The sequence below is a fragment of the Oncorhynchus masou genome, chromosome 24, assembly GCF_036934945.1.
Source record: "Oncorhynchus masou masou isolate Uvic2021 chromosome 24, UVic_Omas_1.1, whole genome shotgun sequence".
In the NCBI taxonomy this organism is placed as follows: domain Eukaryota; kingdom Metazoa; phylum Chordata; class Actinopteri; order Salmoniformes; family Salmonidae; genus Oncorhynchus; species Oncorhynchus masou.
In genome coordinates, this window is record NC_088235.1 from 66,563,493 (window position 1) to 66,571,776 (window position 8,284).

The window sequence follows — 8,284 nt, forward strand, 5'->3', positions numbered from 1 at the left end:
GTGGGGGCACTGCTCCAACGTAGCGTGTCATCCAGGAGTCAGCCGCACTAGCTTTTGGTTAAGCAACGCTTTTGGTGGCCATTGATGGCTCGTGACATTCACAGTTTTGTCTTGGCCTGCTCGGTTTGTGCCACTGGGAAGACTTCTAATCGACCCCCAGATGGGTTACTCCAACCGCTGTCGGTCCCTTCGAGACCCTGGTCCCACATCGCGCTAGATTTTGTTACCGGCCTCCCGCCCTCCCAGGGCAAGACTGTTGTTTTGACCGTGGTGGACCGGTTCTCGAAGGCGGCTCATTTTATTCCCTTGCCTAAATTACCATCTGCCAAGGAGACAGCGGTAACTGTCGTGGATCACGTCTTTCGCTTACATGGCCTGCCGATGGACGTAGTTTCTGACCGGGGCCCCAATTTGTGTCCAAGTTTTGGCAAGAGTTTTGTAGGTTACTGGGAGCGAGTGTCAGCCTGTCTTCAGGGTTTCATCCCCAGAGCAACGGTCAAACGGAGAGGGCCAACCAAGATTTGGAGAGAGTGTTACGATGTTTGGTTTCTAAGAATCCCTCTTCCTGGAGTCAACAACTCTCTATGGTTGAGTACGCTCACAATTCGTTGCCAGTGGCAGCCACGGGTCTCTCTCCGTTTGAGTGTAGTTTAGGTTACCAGCCACCTATCTTTCCCAGTACGGAGTCCGAGGTCACTGTTCCCTCCGCTCAAGCTTTCATCCAGAGGTGCCGTCACGCATGGAGCAGAGCCCGTGAGACTCTTCTCCGGGTGGGGGCGCGCACCAAGGCTAAGGCCGATCGCCACCGGTCGAAGCCTCCTGGTATACGTCGTTGGCCAAAGAGTGTGGCTTTCTACTAAGAACATTCCACTCCGATCCGTTTCGAACAAGCTTGCCCCCAAATTTATCGGCCCGTTCAGAGTCACCAGGATCATTAGTCCGGTGGCGGTCCGGCTCAAGCTTCCTCCGGCGTATAGGAGAATTCATCCTACCTTTCATGTGTCTAAAATAAAACCTGTGTTTCAGGCACGCATTAACCCGCCGGTCCCGGTTCTCCCGCCGCCACGACTTGTTGATGGGGAAACCACCTTTTCTGTCAATCGTATTTTGGACTCTAGAAGGAGGGGACGCGGATTCCAGTACCTGGTGGACTGGGAGGGTTACGGCCCGGAGGAGAGAAGTTGGGTACCTGCTAGGGACATTCTGGATCACTCCCTTATCGATGATTTCAATCGACAGGTAAATTCGCCTGGGAACGCCAAGAGGCGTTCCTAGGGGGTATTGTCACGGTTCATGAATCCACTGCCTCCGTCTCTCTTTCTCTCTCTCTCTCTCTCTCTCTCTCCAGTGTTTGTGTGGGCGTGGTTTCCCAATCTCGGCCTGATTGTCTGCGCCAGCTGGAACCACTTATCTTCTCTTTATATGTTCTGTTACCAGTGTTTCTTGTTGTCAGATCGTTGTTTCTTCTCTGAGGTTGTGTCGTGTGTCCGTGCTCGTCTCTTGTGTGGATTATCTGCTGTGCTCCTTCCTACTCATCTGGACACACTCCCCTGGTTTTCTCAGCACGTTATGATCGGAAGATGCGCCCGAGTTCCTGGGTCGGATTCCTTCTGAGTACAGTCTGTCTGTCATGTTGCTGCTGTGAACTACATTCATTAAAACCATCGTTGCTTGCATCTTGCATCCGCCTCTGTGTTGTAACACTGGCGGCGTGTAGTGGGAGCAGGAAAAGCAACAATTGCTTCCACTTTACCAGTTACTGGGCGCACTTGAACTCGTCCCACTTGTTTCCCTAAGTAAGTCACTGTAGCCTTCCCAAACTAACACTTGGCCAAATTGAGGGTTAAAGAAGCCTTCTCCAACCGCTGAAACACACTTTTCAAAGTGGAGAGATGATCAGACCAAGTAGATGAATGAATCACCACATCGTCAAGGTAAGCAGTACAATTTGGCACATCTGCAAACACGATGTTAACTAGCCGCTGAAAAGTAGCAGGTGCATTACACATGCCAACGGGCATCACAGTGTATTGTACAAAGTTATCTGGCGTATCAAAAGCCGATATGTCAGAAGCTCGAGAGGTCAGAGGCACCTGCCAATAACCTTTTAGCAAATCTAACTTACTAACGTAAGCAGCTGAGCCTATTCTATCAATACAGTCATCTAAGCAAGGTAGAGGAAAACAATCAGACTTTGTAACTGCATTTACGCGACGATAGTCTGTACATAAGTGGGATGTACCGTCAGGCTTAGGAACAAGAATACATGGGGAACTCCAGGAGCTGTTACTGGGTTTTGCCATGTCATTCTGTAATAAATAAGTTACCTCACTTTTCATTACTTCCCTTTTCTTAGCATTAACGCGGTACGGATGCTGACGTATAGGAACAGCGTTCCCCACATCCACGTCATGTTCCAAGATGGATGTGCGACTTGGAATGTCCTGAAACACACTGAGAAAACTGTTTATCAATAGGATAAGATCCTTAGTTTGATCATTATCCAAATGTTCCATTTGAGAGGGTAACTTCTTCAGCATCTCTGAATTACATAGGCGTTCACCTTGCTGTAACGTATGGCGTAACTCCAACCCGTCCTCCTTATCCACATCTGGGTCCCTGCCAGGCTTCAGCACCACCGCAGCCACACTGGAGACGGCGGGCTGGACCGGCTTACTTGAGGAGCTGTCGGGAGAATCACGTACATAATATGTTTTCAGCATGTTAACATGACACACACGGGAAGAACGCCTTCGATCTGGTGTCTTTATCACATAATTGGTGTCATTGAGTTTCTTTTCCACCAGATAGGGTCCAGAAAAATGTGCTGACAGAGATGAGCCAGGGATTGGCAATAAAACTAAAACTTGATCCCCTGGTGCAAATGAACGGCCAACAGCCTTTTTGTCATAATGCAACTTCATGCGTTTTTGAGACGAGGAGAGAGACTTTTGGGCTAACGCACATGCGGCGTGCAGTCTCTCCCGCATCTTACTGACATAATCCATAACATTTTTAGGGGCACTACTGGGTGTAGGAGATAAGATATGCTCCTTCAAAACTTTCAGCGGACCCCGTGGGGTGTGTCCAAACACAAGGTCAGCAGGGCTGAACCCTAAGGACTCTTGTATCGTTTCCCTTATAGCAAATAGGACAAAGGGCACCCCCTCATCCCAATCAGTACCGGTATCCATACAATACTTGCGTAGCATTGCCTTCAGTGTCTGATGCCAGCGTTCTAGAGCCCCTTGACTCTCTGGATGATACGGACTGGAGACCTGATGGGAAATACACAATGTCTTTAACACATTTGAAAACAGTTTAGACATGAAGTTAGATCCGTGATCAGTTTGGATTACTTTAGTGAGTCCAAACGTAGAGAAGAACTTCACTAGTGCCTTCACCACAGTCTTAGCCGTTATAGTACGGAGAGGAATAGCCTCTGGGTATCGAGTAGCACTGCACATTATTGTTAGTAGGAACTGGTTACCTGACCTGGTTTTCGGCAATGGACCTACACAATCAATTATCACTCTTTCAAACGGTTCCCCCACCACAGGAATCGGGCAGAGCGGCGCTCGTGGAACTGTTTGATTCACTTTCCCAGTGAGTTGACATATGTGACATGTTTTACAAAATTGGACCACGTCAGACTTCAAACCTGGCCAGAAGAAATGACGAAGGACCCGGTTACAAGTCTTTGTGATCCCCAAATGTCCAGAACATGCCTGGTCATTGGCGAGTGACAGCACCTGCTGTCAGAACGGTGTAGGAACAACCACTTGACACACTTCACTCCAGTCATTCATGGTGTCATGAGATGCCCATTTCCACATCAAAACTCCTGCTTCCATAAAGTAGGCGGTCTCTCTAATTTTAGCTTCCTTAATGGAAATTACCGAAGCAAAACACTTGCGAAGACTGGTGTCTTCTTTTTGACATTCAATCACCTTCTCGGGGGTGACAGACAAAAGAATGTCATGTAATTGGGGCGCGATTTCGTTTTCCCCTGCCTTAGTTTTTACGGGGGTAAAAACTGTCGGCATTGCAGAAGGCATACTCGGGGCATTGTCTTCTACCTCAACGTTCTCAAAAATGGAACTAGCCAAATCCACCACATCTCCTAGCTTGCGAGATTGTGCCCTCGTTAACACACAAGCAGGAAAAACATGTGGAAATGCTTGAACCAATTTCTCATCTGTAGTTCTGATTTCTGGGTTGTCTACTACCTCTAACACCGGAGTGACATTACCACCAGCAATATCATTCCCTAGTAGCAATTTGACTCCTGATACTGTCAGTGTAGACACTACACCAACACGGAAACGTCCCGATCCCAAGTCTGACACTAAGTGGACCCAGTGTAATGGTACAGGTACGGTTTTTGTCTCTATCCCCTGTAATATGACATGCGAGCCGCAATACGTTTCAGGAGACCAGGGTAAAGCATCAGTAATGATTACTGACTGCGCCGCACCGGTGTCTCGTAGGATTTGGATAGACTTTTGATCAGCTTGTTCTCCTGTTAAGGAAACACAACCGGCAGAGATAAATGGAGCATAGACAGGATCCGGTTTCTCAAATGCTGAATCAATAACTCGATCCAAGGGACGAGCCAAAGACTTGACTAAACCCAAACTTTCCATTTTTGGGGACGGTGACTGGGACTGTTGCAGTTTATTTTTCAAAACTGGGCAGTCCGCAATCACGTGACCCTTTTGGTGACAGTGAAAACATTCACGGATTTCATGAAAAGGCTTAGGGTTGTTAGAGGAAAAGCGACCTGAACGAGGAACTGATGACGTAATCGTCCGGCCTTCAAAACGTGGTGCATCAAAGACAGTCTTGTGTGTCAAAGCTTACTCATCTGCCAACACTGCTGCTTGGGCCAATGTCGCCACTTTCTGTTCATTTAAATGAACTACAATTCTATCTGGGAGGTTGCTTTTAAAGTCCTCCAACAGCACCAACTCCCGAATATCTATATAAATACTATATTTGCCCAATAATATTATTAGGTGATTGTTTGCATTGACTAGAACATATTTCCAATTTAATATCTTATCTTTAAGTTCTGAGAGCTGATGTTTGACTGCCTCAGGTAACATGCTGTTGTATAATCCTTGTGCAAGCAGCAATTAATTTATATGGAAGACCATTCTCCTGCTCCTCCCAGAACGAGCATCCTCTGGTATTGACATGGTAGTTACATAGGCAGGTATAGTGTATTTACAGTGTAATAGATACATATGGTTACTTACAGGTTTTATAGCCTGCTTGCAGTTTATGTAATTACCTGTTTACATTTTGGTCTGTATAACCAACACGTAATACCATACATATTAGGGACACATGGCACCAAACTCGGTTGTATCAAGAAGATTTGGCGTAATGAAAGTAGTCCAGCAGTCTAGAATTATTTTCACCCTACCCCTACATGCAACATGACTATTCGTTTTAGATTTAAGCCAATGAACAGGTAATCGTATTCTTATGAATAGCTCAATTAACGTTGAGTACAATCTCATAATGAAATGGTAATGATGACTTGGTCAAGAACCTGGTCGCATGACCTTTATTGTTGTCAAATTATTTCCTAAGTAAACATTTTAACTTGACTCACGTCTCTTTGACTCCTCCAGATAGCTAATAACATAACATGGTGTCAGAAGTGGGATCCAAACCCACTTCTCCATGACAGAATGTTTATGTCCAAACTATTCTAAATTGTGAATCACTTACCGGGGTTCATATGAAGGACTAAATAATGTTATAATGTTTTTTAATTTTATTAATTTCACCTTTATTTAAACAGGTAGGCTAGTTTAGAACAAGTTCTCATTTACAACTGCGACCTGGCCACGATAAAGCAAAGCTGTTCGACACATACATACAACAACACAGAGTTACACATGGAATCAACAAACATACAGTCAATAATACAGTGGAAAAAGTCTATATACAGTGTTTGCAAATGAGGTAGGATAAGGGAGGTAAGGCAATAAATACGCCACAGTAGCGAAGTAATTACAATATAGCAATTAAACACTTCAATAATAGATGTGCAGAAGATTAATGTGCAAGTAAAGATACTGGGGTGTAAAGGAGCAAGATAAATAAATACAGTATGGTGATGAGTTAGTTGGATGGGCTATTTACAGATGGGCTATGTACAGGTGCTGCTCTGTGAGCTGCTCTGACAACTGGTGCTTAAAGCTAGTGAGGGAGATATGAGTCTCCAGCTTCAGTGATTTTTGTAGTTTGTTCCAGTCATTGGCAGCAGAGAACTGGAAGGAAAGGCGGCCAAATGAAGAATTGGCTTTGGGGGTGACCAGTGAGATATACCTGCTGGAGCGCGTGCTACCGGTGGGTGCTGCTATGTTGACCAGTGAGCTGAGATAAGGCGGGGCTTTACCTAGCAGAGACTTGTAGATGACCTGGAGCCAGTGGGTTTGGCAACGAATATGAAGCGAGGGCCAGCCAATGAGATTATACAGGTCACAGTGGTGGGTAGTATATGGGGCTTTGGTGACAAAACGGATGGCACTGTGATAGACTGCATCCAATTTGTTGAGTAGAGTGTTGGAGGCAATTTTGTAAATGACATCGCCGAAGTCGAGGATCGGTAAGGATGGTCAGTTTTACGAGGGTATGTTTGGCAGCATGAGTGAAGGATGCTTTGTTGTGAAACAGGAAGCCGATTCCATATTTGATTTTGGAATGGAGATTATTTTTTTCTTTTCTTTTTTTTATATGTTTATTATTTTCCCCCAAAATTAATGTAAAAAGACAGCAATACAAACATTGACATTCATTGTACTGATGGCCAATTTCCATGACAAAACAAAACGTAACTCACACATACACAAAATAAAATAAAATCCTATTAGGTGGTACATGTATAAGAAGACAGCATACAGTCATTACAAGCAGTGTAGTTAAGCCAAAAATAAATATTAAATTGAGTACAGCTGTCACGCCCTGGTCTTAGTATTTTGTGTTTTCTTTATCTATTTGGTCAGGCCAGGGTGTGACATGGGTTTTTGCATGTGGTGTGTTTTGTCTTGGGTTTTTTTCATAGGTATTAGGTTTGTGGCTTAGTGGGGTGTTCTAGCTTAGTCTATGGCTGTCTGAAGTGGTTCTCAATCAGAGGCAGGTGTTTATCGTTGTCTCTGATTGGGAACCATATTTAGGTAGCCATATTCTTTGAGTGTTTCGTGGGTGATTGTCATTTTGTTCCTTTTCCTGTCCTTATGGCTGTCGTGTACTAGTTTGCACCAATATTAGGCTGATTCGGTTTTCGTTAGGTTTATTGTTTTGTAGTGTTTGTGTTTAGTGTGTTTTTTTCATTAAACATGAATCTCAATAGCCACGCCGCATTTTGGTCCGACTCTCCTTCACCTATAGAAAGCTGTTACAACAGCACTGAGTAGCAACAGATCTTCAACCCAGTTATGAAGCGGGACTAGACCATTTATCCAGTATCGGCTGCCATATTTTGTAAAACAATGGACTTCTATTGGAGGTATTATATCGTATATTTTCCATATGTATTACATTCCCTAAATCCCATAACCACATTTCAAAGATAGGTACAGTCTCCACTTTCCAAAATTGCAATATGAGCCTTTTGGCTAATAGAGTACAAATAGAGACAGCCTTCCCCTCCTGGTTATTCCCATCAAATGTGCCAAACATAGCAATCAATGGGTCTGGGGCTATAACTCTATCAAAGGCTTTAGATAAGTAATCAAAAATTAGAGCCCAGTAAGCATGTAACTTAGGACATGTCCAAATAAGTGTGTCAACGTCCCCTCATCCTGCTTGCACCTCTTACACAGTGGTGAGGTGTCCGGGAATATTTTATGCAGTTTCAATTTTGAATAATGTAAACTGTGTATCACCTTAAACTGTACAAGGTTGTGTCTGGCATTCACTGAACTGTGGTTTATTTTCCTGAGAGCTTCTACCCAGTCCTCATCTGAGATTTCTGAACTAAGTTCTTGTTCCCAAGCCTTTTTAATAGTGTCTGCGGATACCTCTATGTGGGCCTGTAGCACATCATACAGTCTAGAGACCGACCCTTTTGAAAAGGGTTTGACAAGGATCAGGCTATCTAATGTAGGATTATTTGGCTTAATGCCATACTGTGGGATATGTGTCCTTAAGAAATTCCTGATTTGGAGGTATCTGAAAAAATGTGTTGTTGGCATTTTGAACTTTCCCTGTCATTGTTGAGATGAAGCTAACTGGCCATCCATGTATAAATTACCAATTGTTGTGA

At 44.4% G+C, this 8,284-nt stretch overlaps 1 long non-coding RNA gene across 1 annotated transcript; it reads left to right on the top strand.

Annotated features, from left to right (window-relative positions):
- Positions 1–412: 412 nt before the first annotated feature.
- Positions 413–1,676, top strand: LOC135512513 (uncharacterized). The gene is made up of 2 exons (XR_010451424.1): positions 413–1,239; positions 1,349–1,676. It is a non-coding gene; the product is annotated as an uncharacterized LOC135512513 (long non-coding RNA).
- The last annotated feature ends 6,608 nt before the right edge of the window (positions 1,677–8,284 follow it).